This window comes from Coffea arabica, chromosome 6c, assembly GCF_036785885.1.
Source record: "Coffea arabica cultivar ET-39 chromosome 6c, Coffea Arabica ET-39 HiFi, whole genome shotgun sequence".
Lineage (NCBI taxonomy): Eukaryota > Viridiplantae > Streptophyta > Magnoliopsida > Gentianales > Rubiaceae > Coffea > Coffea arabica.
The window spans coordinates 38,222,117-38,241,158 of NC_092320.1; the positions used below are offsets into that span (position 1 = coordinate 38,222,117).

At 36.4% G+C, this 19,042-nt stretch overlaps 1 long non-coding RNA gene across 2 annotated transcripts; it reads right to left on the reverse strand.

The window, feature by feature from the left end:
- Nucleotides 1-490: 490 nt before the first annotated feature.
- Nucleotides 491-18,832, reverse strand: LOC113692227 (uncharacterized). Of its 2 annotated transcripts, XR_011816108.1 has the most exons (6): nt 18,361-18,832; nt 16,063-16,141; nt 13,779-13,897; nt 4,423-4,647; nt 2,285-2,578; nt 491-780 (listed from the first exon to the last, which is right to left on the reverse strand). It is a non-coding gene; the product is annotated as an uncharacterized lncRNA (long non-coding RNA). The 2 variants fall into 2 exon arrangements; XR_011816107.1 differs by lacking the exon at nt 13,779-13,897 and having other exon boundaries at nt 18,361-18,829.
- Nucleotides 18,833-19,042: the final 210 nt, after the last annotated feature.

Here is a 19,042-nt window from a genome sequence, read left to right on the forward strand (position 1 = left end):
TTACACTACAAGAAAATTGTGTTTCTGTGACAGGCGAAAGTCGTCACTAAAAATTCAGAAGTTGTCACAAAAAAAGTCAGTGACGAGTTTTACTGCTATCACTAGTTCTATGTCACAAAAGGGGGTCCATGTGACGACTTTCAACAGTCGTCACAAACGATTTCGCTTTTGTGATGACTCTTGTCGTCACTCATTGTTGTACATTGTGTGACGACTTTTATTGTCACTAAACTGGCTAAATTCTTGTCATAGTCAACCCTTGGAGTTGTCACATTATGCTTCCGTTCAGTGACGACATTTATTGTCATTGTTTTCCATCCATAAAAAGTGACGACTTTCTAGTGTCACTAGTAAAACTTGTTGGCAGTGACAACTTTTTTATTGTCATTTATTTTTTTGTAAAAAGCAATAAGCTAATGTTAATTACGCAACATAGCTGCCAACAATCACAAAACGTTCATTGAGTAGCAAGGAGAAAAAAAAGCCAACATACGAAAAGAAAACCAACATTCATTTCCAATAGAAGATCAACCCAAATACATATATATATAAATGTTGCCTCAAATGAGTCATAAACCATTCACCATCCAAAATAAGCCATTCAGTTACAATACTAGTGATTTCCCATCCACAATAGGGAGTAGTAAAGTTCTATACAAAAATATGAGCACGATTCCCATCTAGAACAAAACATGAGCACGATAGGCCTTGTAGTCTTCAATTCAAAAACCATCTTCACAGCAATGACTGGCTTCTTCTTCTTGGGAATCGTGTTAGAACCTACACGTTACCAAAATTGAAGCAATGAGCACTGGTGTTAAAACTGGAACTACACTTCTAGATAGGCACCATATTATAAAAACTAATGCCACTCTAATTTGAAATTATAGCAATCTAAGTAAATTGCTTAACACAAAAATAAAGTGAAATTATATATATTGAATAGTAAGCAAGAACAAACCATTGACAGTTAATTGCGTACTACGAAAGTATACAACTAATCTATTTCTCTATTGAATCTTTCTTGTGGACCAAGAATAAAAGCGTAGCCTGATAAAGGCACTATTAAACTTTGTATAACTATAAAATCTCGAAAGTTACCCAAAGTATAAATCAAACAACATTGTTGTGATTATTATTCTGCATTTTCATGAAGAGCATGTCCGAACCTCAAACTTTTAACTATTCTTGATCACAGATGAAACAGGAAGCTAAAAAACCAACTTTTTTTTTAGGGTGGATCACTTAAAAAATGGAATGACAATTGATTTAGGGGTGCAAAGTTTATTATTTATTGAAAGATTTTCTTCAGAGCTCAGGCAACTTCAGCTGTCAGTATTATGAGGTCCATTAATTGTGGATGAGAAACAACATGTGGTAGTAGCTTGGTGGAAGATTCCACTAACATAGTAACCTTGGAAATTAGCTCTAGAATGGGACCTGTCCCAGAAGTGTTTTTGCTGATCTACTTGTATCTAGTATAGGCTTTGCTTTACTATGTAAATCTACATTGCCCCCCCCCCAAAACACACAAAACACCAAAAATGCCACCAAAAGAAAGGATCAACTAAGCAAATGCATATATTCATTTAGCCCAACCCGCCATATTTTTTGTTTCAAGAAAGCTCCAATGTGGTGGAGTACAACTGAACCACATTCAAGAGTTCTAAGAGAACTTTCTAGTTTACATTGGATATTATGTGCACATCAAAACTCCTTAATCTCAATTAACAAGAACATGTTCACTATCCAGGTTAGACACTCCAACAGGACTAGTAGCCTGCTTGCTTTACAGGTTTACAATCATAGCTGGTCTATCCGCTTGAAAATCATTGAGAGCCTAGATGATCGTGAACCACACAGTATATCAAGAAAAAAAAAACACACACACACACACAATCACAGGTGCCTTTTTTTCCTTAGCACAAAAAAAAAAATTTCTGATACAGAAAAATTTAGATGAGTTCGACAAAGAAAAAAGTGGAATACATCCCAACGTTCAAACACATTTGCTTTAAAAACACTAAAGTTTTGGTTGCAACATCCAGCACCTCAATGGCTGTAATTAAACATGAACAAGATTTCAAGCACCTAAATCAGCCTCAAGCAACTCAATTGCATTAAACAGGAATCAGATTTGGTGGAACCAGATTTCAAGTGCCATCAAGCAACTAAATTGACATCAAGCAACCCAATTGTATTAAAAATGAATCTCTATTTTGTAGAACCAGAATTCAAGTGCCTCAATTGTAATAACTATGAAGAGCAAACAATTTATTTATACCTGACACAGAAGTTGCTTATTTGCGCAAGTCTTTCAGCTGGTTAGCTAACTCATCATACAGGCTTCTTGTTTCTGTTTGTTGCTGTTGCAAGGTCTTAATCAACTCTTGCTGAGCAGTGAATTGTTGAGTTACTTCTGCAGCTCGTTTTTCTGCTTCATCTGCTCTTTTTCGGCTGTCCTCAATCTCATGCCTCCAGCGTTCTACCTCAGCAGCTTGCTTCTTGGTTGCACTACGACCGCGGATGTGTCCAGGTACGTAACCAAGTTCTTGCTCGCATATTTCCTTGCTAGTCTCTATTTAAGTTACAATGGTCAAATATTTTTGATCAGTTGATAATAACTACAAATAAGAAAGATGAGGAAAAAAAAAAGATGCTTGTGAATGTACTCCAAAACGAGACCTTCCTTCCAGCAGTTTAAGGTTAAAATTGAATGCACTGGTTTTCATGAATCAATTGGTATTGCTGAAGCAATATAGGAATTTGTACTGCACTATCTGAATTGATATAATGGGTGGCCAGGACATGATTAGTAGCTGCTCTAGTTGAATTTGTTATACTCAGACATGTGATTCCATTACAATCACGCTCATGGAATCAAACTATCAAGAACATTGCACTTTGCAGGCTGCCTTATTTTGTATTGAAGGAGTAAGCTTTCTTTCAGATGTCTCGTACTGTTTGGCAGAACCACGGCTGCTTTTTCGTTCGATATACCAAAACTGCTGCAGATTTGTATCCTATACCAGTAAACATTCTAGACAAAAGAATTGCTACAGAATAGAAAAGTAGTGTGTGGTTTTTACATAGTCCATGAGAAAAGGTGTTAGATCATTTACATGAATTTTTACAACAAAATTATTTGCTTGCTTCACAAACAAAATTTTTAATTACTTTTTTTTTATCTTATATATATCATATCGTAAGAAGAGTTATAGTAATTATTTTAAATAATATTTTAAATGCTCTCTTTTCCTTTTGTCTACAGAAAGCCAATTTGATAGCATTGGTAGATAGCATAATATCCAACTCGTTTAATCGAATGAAAGAAATTTGACAAAGTTTATACATTAGAAAGCGATACATATGTCACATCTGAAAATTAACTGATGCAGACATGTTGACCCATGTGTTAACTAATTTGCTTATAGCATTCAACATCAGCGGGTGGAACTCTGCTTAGACTTCTGCAACTGGTATAAGTACTATTGTCCTAAAAGTTAAATGATAAAGTTGGAGCATGTCAACTTCCAAGAAACTTTAGAATGGAAAAAAAGGGTAAAAAAAGACATCTATCTTATTTCAATATGCCAAGAAATTCCTTCTGTACTGTTTTCTTGTGGACAAAAGTAACAAAATCTCTCTTCAGTATTGGCAGAAAAAAGTCAAAAACAGTAAGCAACAAAAAGTTTTATAAACCTTTGAAGCTAGGTACAGATAGAGGGTTTGAAATTGTTGTCACAATCTACTGCTTATTTACAGGACAAAGAAAAAAAAGGTGGTTAATAGTTTCTCATTTTCAAGACGTAGTAAACAGTGGGAGTTAATAGCATAACCCCATTTGCCAAGCCTGTCTCTTGCAGACTCTGCTGTGGCTACGTAGCCATAACATGGAATCAGATGACTCTTTATTTTGATCAATTAAATCGAACTTTATAAATTACAGCAAAAATAACTCATGCATAAGCAATATTCATCCAATTGTCAATTTTCAAGATTAATCAATCAATTGACTCCAAAATCCTCATGAATAAGAGTCAGCTTCTTCAATGCAGAATGATCAGAGATTACTCAACAGACCTAAAAGCTGCAAGGAAAAGACAGCACGTGCTTCATTCAATTCAATCAACTCAGTTATTTTAGACAGCAGAGTACCAGTTATTAATAGCTCTAGCAACATTTTGGGTTCCCAAACAATACGTCAAAACACTAATAGGAATTGTAACCAGAGTGAAGCAGACACCAAATCTAACAAAGAAACACCAAGATAAGGCACTGGAATAAATTCAACTACAGCATCTGACTTATCCATGTAATAAAAGACACAGGTGATGATCAAATTTAAACAAATGATTGATCTATCAATATCTCTCCCCTCCAAATGGAAAAAGCTAATTATGAATAACAGGTATCGCATACCTGTTCGAATCTGAACTTGAATCTGAACTTGAATCTTCTAATCAAAATACAATGCCAAACTCAGGAGGATAAGCCTTGATGGGTACCGACTACCAAGACTGAATCAAAATTACTGCATCTCTGAAGTCGGCGACACTAAAATTCAGCAGATCCAGGCGTTCGTGGGAAAGGTAGTTGCAAATTGCACTAACCTTTCAAAACCTAAGCCAAACCCAGCATGAGGCACTGAAAAGCAATTAAAGAACAAAACAGCATGTTTAGTCAAGGTCATTCAAATTAACTCCACAAGGTACCCTGAAAACTAGCTTTCAAACTGATTCCATGCCAAGAGTGAATGCAGCATTTAATAAGGCAGTGTATTGGAACATCAATGATAAAAATTAGTAGCTGCAAGTTATCATCTGCCATTTGAGACCAAGTCAAACCCCCCCCCTTTTGGAAGATTCACTAATCACAAACGAATAACAGGAGAAAAAGAACAACTAAAAAATGTTGGCCTAAATCAATTACAACCCCCCCCGGGCGGCCTAAATCCATGATTTCCTCATCCGTACACAGAAATTTCTCAAGATACAAACTGAAAATGCAACATTTCAGAAGCCCAAATTGCCTCGGATAATGGCAAGGAAATGAAGCCTTTCGGGGGCAGGACAGAAGCCATTGGATAATGAGCTAACAAAAACAGGGGAAAATTAAAATGTAGGTTCGAAAATGGCAAGGAAATGAAGAACAAAGGGGGAATACAGATATGAAAATCTTAACTATTACAAAAGATTAACCATTGTATGACTAAACACACATTGCACAACAACATGTTAACGGCAATTGAAACCCCAAAACAGTTTTCTGGCAAAACAGTTTTCTGGCCAGTTCCCAAACGTGCAAAATTCTAGTAAAGTGCATGCTTGATTACCAGAGAGAGAGAGAGAGAGAGAGAGAACCAGAGAGTAAATTACATGGTATGGCATAAAGTACATTTAAAACAGCCAAATAAATTAGGCAAATCAGTCAAGTTCTCTTCCCCTTAAGGAAGCAATTAAATGGCACGACAAATTGTTTAATTTCTCTTTCATCCAACCAAATTAATGCAGTCAAAAAATGCTCGCATTTCATAGCTCCTCAAAGAAAGCCGGTTCTGACCATCCCTAACACTGTTAATACTCCAGATCGCAAGTGTTTCGGATGCGATTTGGCCAAGAGTATTACCTTCCCCACTGCTAATTAACAATCTAGTTCATAAATTAGTCTTTACAATAGAAGGCTGAGCAGCTTTTGAAAGCAAAAAAAAAAAAAAAAACACATACCGCACAATTAGCTAAAGAGGGGTCGGAGAAATGTCTAAACTAAAGTCGCGGAACGAGGAGGGAGCTTGGAAGTGTTCTGACTTCGCTTCTTCGGCGAGCTTGACCTGAAGATTGGCACTCGTCAATGGTGCTTTAGAGGAGCATTTTGCGGAAGCAGAAGGTGTTTGAGGTCTAGAGTTTTTTGGTGTTCACCATAGGAAGGAAAGACTGAGAATGAAATTTGTCTAAGTGTTGGAAGAGAGAAGCGGCGAGACTTTTGTTTGTCTGTGAACAACCAAAAACGACGTCGTTTTGTAGAGATTTCAGCCACACACCTCGCGCCTCTTTCAGATTTCAAACTGGCGCTCTTTTTTTTTTGCATCTAAACACGTCTTTGAGATTGCAGGATTCACGCCTTTAGCTTCATACATCTTTTTTCTTTTTTTTCCCTGGTAAAATTTTTTTTTCAGGTTTCTTTTTTCATACTTAATCTTTTTTTTTTCCTTAATCTCATCTATAAATATCAAAAAAATTATTTGATATTGGTTTCTTTTTTGTGCATGTATATATATGTGTGCTTGTTTGTGTCTATATACATCTTTTTGGGTTTGGACAACTCAATATACAAATTATTTATGAAATTACCTTACAATAAAACTTACACAATAAAATATGTTTCAAAAATTTAACATGCATAGAATTGCTTATATACAGTATAGCACTTCTTACTCATGCTTATCATACTCTTTGTCTATTACTTAGTTTTTATAATAAATTAAAAGAAACATGTAATCAAATATTCTGTTAAATGTGTTACAACTCTCAATCTTATTTCACGACAGATATTTTACTGAATAATTTTAATTTCGTTTATACCCATTCCATATGAAAATAATTATTACTTATGATGTATTACACGTTATACTAATCTTTCACAGTGCTAACATTAGACTACAAATTATATTCAATTACACTTTTTCAAATTATTTCAGTTATTGATTTTTGGGGGTTGTTATAAGTAATAATAAACAATTCACGAAAAAATTTTTATGCTCAGACATGTCTATTATGTCAACTTAGCAAAAATTACAAATATCTAAAACTAGTTTGTTATTATATCATTTGCATTTTGCTAATAAGTAATGAATAGGGGCTAAATTATAAAATTAGGGTGTCATATCTTCTGTGCTTTTGCTCATATAAAAGAATTGGGGGCTAAATAATAAAATTAGGGTGCCATAGTAGAATTAGTGAAATTTGATGAAAATACTATAGAATTGCTTATATACAGTATAGCACTTCTTACTCATGCTTATCATACTCTTTGTCTATTACTTAGTTTTTATAATAAATTAAAAGAAACATGTAATCAAATATTCTGTTAAATGTGTTACAACTCTCAATCTTATTGCACGACAGATATTTTACTGAATAATTTTAATTTCGTATATACCCATTCCATATGAAAATAATTATTACTTATGATGTATTACACGTTATACTAATCTTTCACAGTGCTAACATTAGACTACAAATTATATTCAATTACACTTTTTCAAATTATTTCAGTTATTGATTTTTGGGGGTTGTTATAAGTAATAATAAACAATTCATGAAAAAAATTTTATGCTCAGACATGTCTATTATGTCAACTTAGCAAAAATTACAAATATCTAAAACTAGTTTGTTATTATATCATTTGCATTTTGCTAATAAGTAATGAATAGGGGCTAAATTATAAAATTAGGGTGTCATATCTTCTGTGCTTTTGCTCATATAAAAGAATTGGGGGCTAAAAAATAAAATTAGGGTGCCATATTAGAATTAGTGAAATTTGATGAAAATACTATAGAATTGCTTATATACAGTATAGCACTTCTTACTCATGCTTATCATACTCTTTGTCTATTACTTAGTTTTTATAATAAATTAAAAGAAACATGTAATCAAATATTCTGTTAAATGTGTTACAACTCTCAATCTTATTGCACGACAGATATTTTATTGAATAATTTTAATTTCGTTTATACCCATTCCATATGAAAATAATTATTACTTATGATGTATTACACGTTATACTAATCTTTCACAGTGCTAACATTAGACTACAAATTATATTCAATTACACTTTTTCAAATTATTTCAGTTATTGATTTTTGGGGGTTGTTATAAGTAATAATAAACAATTCACGAAAAAATTTTTATGCTCAGACATGTCTATTATGTCAACTTAGCAAAAATTACAAATATCTAAAACTAGTTTGTTATTATATCATTTGCATTTTGCTAATAAGTAATGAATAGGGGCTAAATTATAAAATTAGGGTGTCATATCTTCTGTGCTTTTGCTCATATAAAAGAATTGGGGGCTAAATAATAAAATTAGGGTGCCATAGTAGAATTAGTGAAAGTTGATGAAAATACTGTAGTATACAGTGATGCAAAAAGTTGTCACAAAATTGGAACCAGGTAGACTTTCAATGACAACAAGTTATGTTGTCACTGTAGAGAGAGCGTCTGTGACGACTTTACTTGAGTTGTCAGAAAATCATTTCCCGCGGCATCAAATGAGATGCACGCCAACTATTTCGTGACGAGTTGAGAATGACAACTTCCAATGTTGTCACTGATTATGCTTGTGTTGTACTCATCTGTGATGACACCTAATGTCGTCACTGAATTAGGTTATCTGTGACAAGATTTTTGTTGTCACGTAAATTTTTGTCACTGAAAAATATATTTCTTGTAGTGTTAGTACAGAGGCCCCGTCCTGGGCCTAGACACGTGGCAGCCCAGGAAGGGCAGAACTAGGCCTGGATCGCAGGCCTCTGACAACCGTTCTCGAGTACACCACCACCAGGGCTCCCAAGAGATTCTAGGGAACAATCCCGCAGAGGGCGGGGAGAATCCCCCTCAGCCCGGGATTGTGGTTATACAGGGCAAGTCCCGAAACGTACGGAGGTCGGACTCTCACGCAGGTATAAATGGTAACGCACACCAACTACACAAGGTACGCTCACTATTGGCCCATTACTTCCGGCTGCTTTGCTCCCCGGGAGCTTCATTCACCAGAGAGCTAACTTGACAGTCGGAGTGCCCTCGGGGACGACCTCGGGGCCCCCTTGTTAGATCACTCCCTTATTTGTCTTGCAGGCTTGGAACCAGCTCTTCCCATCAGCACGCCGAGCTAGTCAGGTCAGCTCGGTCCGGGGAAGCTCAACGCTTCTTCACATTTAATTCTCAGGCTCACACTTCTTTACATTTAAATGATAAGTCCAATTAATATGTTATTTTGGAAGATTTGTAGTATTTCACCATGTGATTCTTGAAAAGAATAATGTTCGTTTATTGGTGCTTATTAAGCCAATGACTTCGGTTGACAGGCTTTAAGATATATGTCGAATGCTAAATTTTGATAAAGCTTTATCTTTTCTTGAAGGGAAAATCTGGATTTTTTGGTTTGAAAATTTGTCAATTAATTTTTCTAAGTTAAGACATCAAATGGTGCATATGCGGTTATGTTTTGCAGCCGGGGTTTATGTTTTTGTGTTAGCTGTTTATGTTAATGTACTAGGATAGGGAGGAGGACTTTATGGGAGGCCATGGAGCATGTTCATAGTTTGCAGCAAGGTCTTTGGTTGCTTGCAAGGGAACTCAATGTTGTTTCTAGTTTAGAAGAGAGAGTTGGTGTTGCTCCAGTGAATTTAAGAAATATGGAGGAATTTAACTCTACCATGTTTAACCGTGGCTTGGCTTCAGTGGCATTTGATGGATCTCCTTTTACTTGGAAGAATAAGATAGTTTGGTAGTAATTGGATTGTGCACTAGTCAATAATGGATGGGATGATTCTTTTGAGGCCACACATGTTACACATTTGGCCTATGAACATTCGCATCATTGTCCATTGATTGAAGTGTGGTAAGAAGAGGTTTTCTGCTTCTAGCTTTCAATATTTGAATGTGTGGGCAAGGCATGCTAGATTATTGCAAATTTTTATGGAGACATGGGATGCTCTGGTGAGGGGGTAGTGCTTGCAAGTTTTTTATCGCAAACTAATGCATACAAGGTAAGCTTTGCGTAAATGGAACAGAAAGTCTTTTGGTAATATTTTCAGCATGTTCGTGATGCAGAGGCTACAATGTGTCAGTGCGAGATCCAATATGATGTTAATAGAGATGAAGATGCTTTGTTGAAATTAAATAAGGCTCGTGCTATTTATAATAGATATTTGTCCATGGGATGTGATTATTGAAAGCAAAAGTCAGTGATAAAGTAGATTAAAGTTGGTGATGCTAATATTGTTTTTTTCCATGCTAAAGTGCAGCAAAGGAGAAATTCTAACTTTATTGCATATTCAGTCAGATTCGGGTGCTTGGTTGGAGGAGACTTCTCAGATTAAAGAATCAGCTGTGCAATTTTTCTCAAATTTGTTCGCTTCAGGTCGAGATGGTTATAAGGATCCTTACTTTCCATTTCAATTGCCCGTAATTCAATTATCTACATTAACAGAAGTGAGAGAGCTCGTTTTTTCTTTATCACAAGATAGTGCGCCAGGTCTTGATGAATTTGGTGCAGGTTTTTATCAAATTTGTTGGGACATCATTTCTTAGGATTTTCATGCGATTGTGTGCAAATTTTTCAGGGGTGCTCAAATGCCTGGGGGGTTTACTAGTACCCTTATTGTTCTGCTTCCTAAGGTGGAGGGTGCTTCCAAATGGAAAGATTTTTGCCCTATTAGTTTGTGCAATGTAAGCTCCAAGGTAATATCTAAGATTTTAACTAATAGGTTGAATTTTTTTTTGCCAAAATTAATTTCACCTTGGCAATCAGGATTTGTTCCAGGAAGGTAGATTATGGATAATATATTGCTGGCTCAGGAGTTGATGGCAAATTTGGATAGGAGATTAAAGAATTCAAATTTAATTTTGAAGTTAGATATGGAAAAGGCCGATGATCGTGTGGAATGGCCTTTCTTATTGTTTATGTTGCGTGGCTTCGTTTTTCTGAGGTATCGGTGGATTTAATTTTTCAGCTATTATCAAATAATTGGTTTTTTGTGTTAATTAATGGGGAGCCTTTTGGATTCTTTAAGTCTTCATGGGGAGTTAGACAAGAAGATCTTATTTCCCTGGCATTATATTTTTTAATAGCAGAGTATCTTGGGCATGGGTTGAACTATTTATTTTAACGGGGTAAGGAGAGGTTCTATGTTTCAGCTGGTAATTGAATTTTGTACCTCGCTTTTTGTGGATGATATATTAACTATTTCAAGGTGTTTTCAAGACCTTTTAGTGGCTATTCAAGATTTTTTTGCAGAATATCAGGCTATATCGGGTCAAAAAATAAATGTTCAGAAGAGCTCTTTCTTGGTTTCTTCTAAGGCCTTGCAGGAGCAAATGGATATTGTTCATTCGGTTCTAGGATTTCGTCAACATGAATTTCCCTTCATTTATTTGGGTGTTCCAATTTATCAAGAAAGGTTGATGGTGGCACTGTTTGATGGTCTTTTGTCTAAAATGCATAACATATTGTACCATTGGAGCTCTAAGTTGTTATCAATGGGGGGAAAGATTATTTTACTTCGTCATATGTTGTCTTCACTTCAATTGTTTTGGTTAAAAGTTTGTCTCTTACAGCGGTTTTGGTAATGATAGGTTGTATATGTAATTCTTTTCTGTGGGATTCTAAAATTGATTCGCATAGGATTCATTGGCATGCATGGGAAAAACTATATGTTTTCCTACAAATGAGGAGGGCACTAGAGTTCGCTTGTTCGATGATATGGTGCGGGCATTTTCACTCAAACTATGGTGGAGACATAAAAGGAAGGTATTTGCTTGTTTTTTATGTCTTCCAAATACATTCAAGGCCTTCACTCGACACAGGTTTCTTTTTCTGCAACCAACTACCTTATGTTGTAGAATGGAGGGTATTCGTGATTTTGCGGAGAATTAAATTCGGTGGTGCTTGGGAAAAGGTGAAATAGATTTTTGGAGGGATAGATGGTGCTCAGACAAGCCTTTATTAGTGGAATTAGGGGTTATAAATTAGTTTTCTTTGCAAGTAGAATATTTTACTTCTAATGAAGCTTGGAATTAGCATTTGTTGCGTCAATTTTTGCGGGATAGATGGGTGAATAGAATCTTGTAGACTTACATTTTCTCGAAGCAATTAGATGATATGATTTGGACATTGTCTTCATCGGGCGAATTCTCCATGTCATCCAGTTGGGAAGGGTTATGACAAAGGAGCAATAAATCCTTGACAAATGATTGCATGTTCTATTTGAGTATTCCTTTGAAGATATCATTTTTTATGTGGCGTCAGTTCACTGGAAGATTTGAATCATGTTTTTTTTGGCATGGTCCAATTGTTGAGGAGGTGTCAGGACACAGCAATCAATCTCCCAAATCAGACAAATTAGACAAATTGATTTTGCCCCAATACGCAACGCTGTCGTTCTTTTTTAAAGCTTCAATAACTGAACGATGTCGTTCCACTTGAATGTAGTAGAACCAGCAGTAGGGAGAACGACGTCGTGGGAGTTACTCCAAGTCATTAGCACGACGTCGTGTAGCGCATAACAGATTTAGTTAGCAAATTTGATTGTCAGTTACTTCATCCTATTTGTACTTCTGCGATTGGCGAAAAAAAGCATCAGAGTTTATAACAGAATTTTCCCTCCTTCATTACTTTCTCTCTCTATTCTTCAAACTCTCTCTGCATCCTCTTGCTCTCTTCGTCCCCAAACCTTTCCCTTCTTCCCCAAATTTTCCCCAAATCCAGAATTAAATTCCAATTTAGACAAATATGGATCTGAAAGCCTGACAGGAGGTTTGGGGCTATGTTTTCAGACTTAGACCGGAACTCGATTCGGTCGAGGTTAGGGGTCAATGGATTCGACCGGGGTTGATAGGGGGTCGACTCGGATGACGTCATATATATATATATATATATATCAAATTTACAAAATATAACCAAAGAACCCAATCATCTAAATTTATATCCAATTCGTCAAACAATTCACCAAATTCATCCAAACTCGCAAAATTTATAAAATAGAAATCCCATACATGTTTAATCCTTAACAAATAGCAATCCAAATAAGGTACACCGAACTGATGACCTACTAGCATAATGAAATGAGGGCCAAAGTACACCAAAGAATGAACAAGCATATATTCATCACATAAATCGTGAACCAATCACTACTCAAGAAGAAGAGGTTTCTTAGTAAACAAGTAGCATTATATGCCAAGACCACTGATCACCTACTAACAAATAAAAACAAACAAAGGACAATGCTACACAAAAATGGCAGATAAAAGCACCTATAATAACATATTCAAAAGCCTGAATAACAATTTTTATAGCTCCAAAAGATAATACAGTACATGATCTTCAACATTGTCACAATTCAACTTCGATTCAATTTTCCAATTAAAATGATAAGTTACATAAAACCTTCCCCAACAGAGTTTAAACACAATGGAATATCAAGTTTTCAAAAAAAAATTGACCCGGCGAGGGAGGGAGGAGTAGAAATATGACAACGAGCAGGACAACATAAAATGTCCCATATAAATGATTGTTCTGCAATTCAGACAAATTCATGTAAGTGGCCCCATAAATAGCGATACCTGATAGCAGCAAGAAGTTTATTAAGGTGTCTGTAAAGTTTTGATTTAATAGGAATACAAAACCATTGACTGAGTAACCACATATACACCAGACATCAAAAAGAAACAATTATTTATATTCACCAGTATAATCCAAAAAACAATACTAATCAAAGAAGCTACTTCAAACAAAGGTTTTAGCTAAATATCATGAATGGCCAGAATACTGGGTAAATAATCAAACATTGAATTTAGTTGTCAAATAAGCATTAAATTAAGCTCAACAATTTTCACAAAATAACCACAATCAAGTAACGAAGTAATACATGCAGAGGATAAAAAGGTTAACAACAAAGTTTTACACCAAAAAAAAAAAGGAAATAGATTTATGAAAAGTGAAAAAGAAAAAAATTGGAATCTGGGTCGGGCAGCCGATGAACAAGGACTACCTACCTCAAACCAGAAACTGTGTGTCTTTGCCTCAACTGAACTAATTCACTAGCTGCCACTGAAGGTGGTCTCTCTTCCTCAATAAGCCTTTCATTCCGCAGGAATCTGCCCCTGAGTAGCAACTGAAGTAAAATACATAAATTTCAGGTCTTCAAGAATCTGCGTCGAAACTCAAGTCCTTCATAGGCGCTTTCCAGTTAATAGACAAACATGTCCATTACATGGTGAATCTCAAGAGACAATGGTGGAGGCTTTTAGATTTAAGGTTATTGGAGCTGAAGAAGAAAGAAAGGAAACGACGGAAAGAGAAGCAGATGAGCTGACCCAAGAGTTTTGTTAATTTCGTCTGATTTTTTTAGTCGGTCAATCAAAAAAAAAGGCTGAAAAAGGTACCAAAAAAAAACCGAGTTGATCAAATTATCCGGTTCACCGGTCAAATCCGGTTTTCTGACCGGGTTTGACCGATTTTTAATACCTGAGTTTCTTAACTAACTCGGACCGGATGCCTGGCTGGTTCCCGGTTCGACCGGACTGTGGCGACCCCACTTCCCCCTAAGGCGAACCAGAGGGTTGGCGGGCCGTCTGCCCAGCTCTCGCCAGGACTCACGCAAGCAGCTAGCAAAAGTCCTTCCGAAGTATAACCTAATCTATTGCAACATCGTTTCCCTCCAAATAGGCCGGTCTCTAGAATCACATTAACTTCAGAGATAGCAGTGCCTTAAGATAGCTAACGTCGATTCTTAAAATACCTTCCCGATTACAACCCAAGAAACAAAACATATAATTCAAATACATCCTTATAAGCCAAGTAACAAATTTCATACAAGCCACATACAAATTCAAGGGTTACACTTTTCCAGCTTCAAGTGGCAACCCGAAACAAAAGCTACATTGTTTAATTCAAACTACATGCTTAAAGTACAAGTAGATCTCAAGTCTTCCTCAGTTGTCAGAACCTGTAAAAGAAAACCACAACGTGGGATGAGCTACACAGCCCAGTGAGGTTCCAAGACGCTCTAACAGTTCAAATAGGTCAAGTAAGTTATGCATATCGTATGCATGATTCTAGATTACACAATGGCATGTTACCATGAGGTGATAATCATTACACGGGTAATTGCTACTTTGAAAACACATGTAGAACTAGTACTTTTGGAATGAATGGCCATATAAATATATTTTCATAAATTTTCAGTCAAACAAATAGTGGCTCGTCCGACTAGAAGGACATTACAAGGATTGCTTCATCTCAGAGGTTAATGCTCATGAGGAGTCTTACCCGAGAATGCCAACTAGGAGAGCAATAACATTATTAATAGCAAAGCAAACACAAAAGGATACGGTGTTCCAGTGGAACTTTGTCGGTCATCTGCACCTTATAACTCCCGGATCTCCACGGTTGACTGGCCATCACCTTATCCCTCCAGTGGTAATACTCGAGTATACCGAAACGGTTGTCCAGGATTCCAACCTACCTGACCGAGCCCAGTCCTGGCTCGAGTAGGTCAGTAACCGAGGCGGGGCCCAAGTTCAGCTTATAGCTTACAACATGCACAGGTAACAAAGTAATTCGACAAAAGTAAAATTCATCATTTGAATAGGTCGAGGGAGGTAAAGTACACACTCGCCTAACAATGATGGACAACTTCATATGAGCATATAATTTATGATAATCAAGAAATCAGTAACCACATATATTAGAAAATGGTAAGTAAACACGATTAACGGTAAACGATAAACGGTAAACGGTAAACGGTGGTAATTACGGTTAATTGGTAGACATATGTCATTTTAATAGCCCGCCATTGGCCGTTTTGCACTTTTACCACGTAAGAGTCGAGGAGATTCACCCCAACGACGCAACCACATTTAGATTCACAGATTCATTAGTTATGGTAGTTGATTCACGAGTCGAGGGATTCACCCAACGACGCAACCACATTTAGATTCACAGATTCATTAGAAAATATTTCACACACTTCACCACTCGAACGGCTAGTGTGATAAAGTACACACTGCGCACTTCGATGGATCGGAACTCATTTTCCAAATTGTCACATAACGAGTTACAAGAGCACTTTAACCGAATAAGCATAAAATAAGCAGGCTAAGCACATATTGAGTTTACAAGATTATTTGATAGGGTTAATCATTTAACCAATTCATGTCGATATGCAATGCATATATATATTTCTTAAATAGGCACGAGTATGTTAAATACTTAACGATCATGAAATGAGCATGTCCTAGACTTACTCAATTACGTATTCCTATATGGAACACTCACCTAGTCAAACAAGGGCAATAGGTTCAATTTGAAGTTCAAGCGTCCTCTGTCGGATCCTCTTAAAGGTCCTCGCATGCGCCTGAACGAATAGTAATAGTCTATCATTTACAATCCCTACTATTGTTGAAAATCGTGTCATAGTACAAACTTAGGAAAAATCTCGTGAACAAGTCTTAATTATCCTAAATCTAAATTCTTAAGCGGGGTTTCAAGGTACAAGAGAAATTAAGTCTACATCATGAAATTCAAGGATAAGACATTTGAATATTATCGAAGGAATAAGGAGTACTTGAAAAACTCCATTTCCTTGGAATACGGAAAATTTCAGTTTTGATGCAATACTTTGAAAAATCGTAGCTCACCTTTTTCATGTCAAAGATTGGAAAACTTGGTACCGTTGCAAACTTCCTTCAAAATGCTAAAAGTTCCTAGAATACACTTTTTCATGATTCTAAATGGAAGATAGTCAAAATGGGCTCAAAGTTACTGTTTTGGTTCATAAGGCAGATTTAAGTTGGTTTTTGGCCAACTTTGGAAATTCGGCAAAATTCACTTGTTTGGAAATGGCTTTTGAAATTTGCAACTCTATTAGTGTTGTAATTCAAGAGTATAACAAAACAAACGGAATGAGGAACGGAGTTTTGAGCACCAAGATACGGTAGCTCAAAGTTACTAAAATTTTCTTGTTCAACAAGGGTTTTCCAAAAATCAAGTATCGAACTTTGGTAATTTATTTGACCCATGAATCGGTCTCGGAATAACACCATAATTAGCAGTATAATACTACCATATAAGGGTTGTTCCTCTACCAAATTTCATGGAAAAATAACTTCGGAAAGGTGGTCAATCAAACACCTAAAATTTCGCAAATACTAAGACAAAACTGCCTTGAACCTTTTGTTTTTCCATTTCAGATATTTGGTCAAAGAAAAATTCCTCCAAACCTGGTTCATTTGTTTAGGCAAAACTTAAAGAACGTTCATGGTACATTTGGTAAGTGTTTAGCATCAAAATATTCAGTTAGCAAGTCTTTGCCAAACCTTGCATCAAATCTGTCTAAAAAAATCAGGGTTTTCAAGGACAGAGCAGGTTTCATATTTTGATCACAAATCACTCAAATTAGCTTGGAATTTGGCATGGTTTAAGGTGTTGGAAAACACCTTCATAGAGCTATAATTTCACAGAAGAAATCATTTTGAAATTCGGCACACAACTAGCTCGAATTCGAGTCACAAGTTGCAGCCTCAGCATTTTGTTCTTGTAAAGCAGAGAAACAGAACGGCCGACTTAAAATAGTTGGTTTGGCTCACATACATGGAACCAGAATGTGAATTTTATATCGTCGGAAAGGTTGGAATGTCTAGTTTCAAATGCCGCTGACGGCACTCGATTTCGACATCGGAGTTCAAAATTATGGCCGAAATATGAAAGCTGGTCAGAGCATTTTGGAAATAGTTCCAGATTTACTAGCTTTGTTAAATCGATTTATTTGACCAACCAAACCTCGATATTTTTCAATGAAACTTTGTACACCATATATTCAACATATAAGCATGATATACAAGTCATGAAACCCTCAAAATTCCGCAAAAATAGGTGCGATTAAAACAGGGCAGATTCGTTATCATCACATGCAACTCCTCAAATTGCCCCCTTTTTAATTTTTGCCATTTAACTCTACTAAATTAGCACTTAATCAACACAAGCAGCATCAAATCCTAACTAATCAGATTATCCAAGTCATTGTAGGAATTCATAGAGCCCACTCACCAAATTTTCCATTAAAACTCAAAGGAGTCACCATCGGCTAAGCTGGAAAAATTGCAGCAAATAGATAGTTTGGTATACGAACTTTTCCCTAACAAAATTCATTACTTTGTTCACTCAAACTCAGCATGCATACAGTGATTATTGTGTTATGAGTATATTGAACTACAATACGAAATTTGCAGCCAAGATTTGAAGAGAAAAACTGGAAATTCTTTCTTTCCCTCTCTCGGCCAACTCAACAGATTTCCAGCAATTAGATTGGTCATAAATCCAACTTTTCCTTTGGTTAATTCATGGTATTAATCTTCAAGTTTTCATTCGGCTAAGTACACTTAGATGCTCAGATTGTCCCAGAAAATTGAAAATAAAACTGTATTATCGGCTCAACTTCTCGGCAGAAACATCAACATCCAAAACAGAAATTTTCTAATGGCTTAATCTCATTCATCCGACTGTACCCTAGTACATGCATGCCCCTAGATAGCTCAAACTATCTCTGATTAGTCATAAAATGAATCCAGAAATTACCTCACAGCAAGCTAAGCTCACGCAAGGAAATCTGGAAAATTTCTGCTCCCTCTCGGCTCTCACGCACACTGGTTGGTCCTGGTTCGATTTGCAGCTGGAAATGGTGTTGTGGTGAAGATGGTTGCAGCTGGGAAATGTTGGTCTGAAGTGAACGAAAATGGTGATGATCAGCAGCTCCTCCGACTTCCACTTGCTCTCCCTGGTTTCACTCCAACTCACGGCCAGAACCAAAAACATTCAATCCTGCGGTTTCTTTTCTTCCACTCGGCTGCAGAGTGCAGCTCGGCCTCTCTCTCGCTCTCTCGGTTTGTCGACACTAGCAAGGCAGAATGAAATGCAGTTGTGGTTTGAGATGTGAAGTGGAAAGGAAATGAAGATGGTGCCGTGGTTTTTGAGAGGTGTTTGTGGTTAGAATTGGTTGAGTGTGGAGATGGTTTACGTATGGAATTGGAGAGAATGGGATTGGACAATTTGGGCGGTGATGGAAATGTTGTCAGAAGGGGTGTTTGGCCGTGCATGGTGATGGTTGTGGTGTAGTGGGGATTTTGTGGATTGTGAAGGGCATTTTGGTCCTTTCACTTTGCTCCCTAACCTCAACTAAAATCTCAATTCTAACTTAATTCCAACAATTATCCCCAAGTACAATTTGATCGCCTAGTAATATGCTAATCTTGCAAGGCTT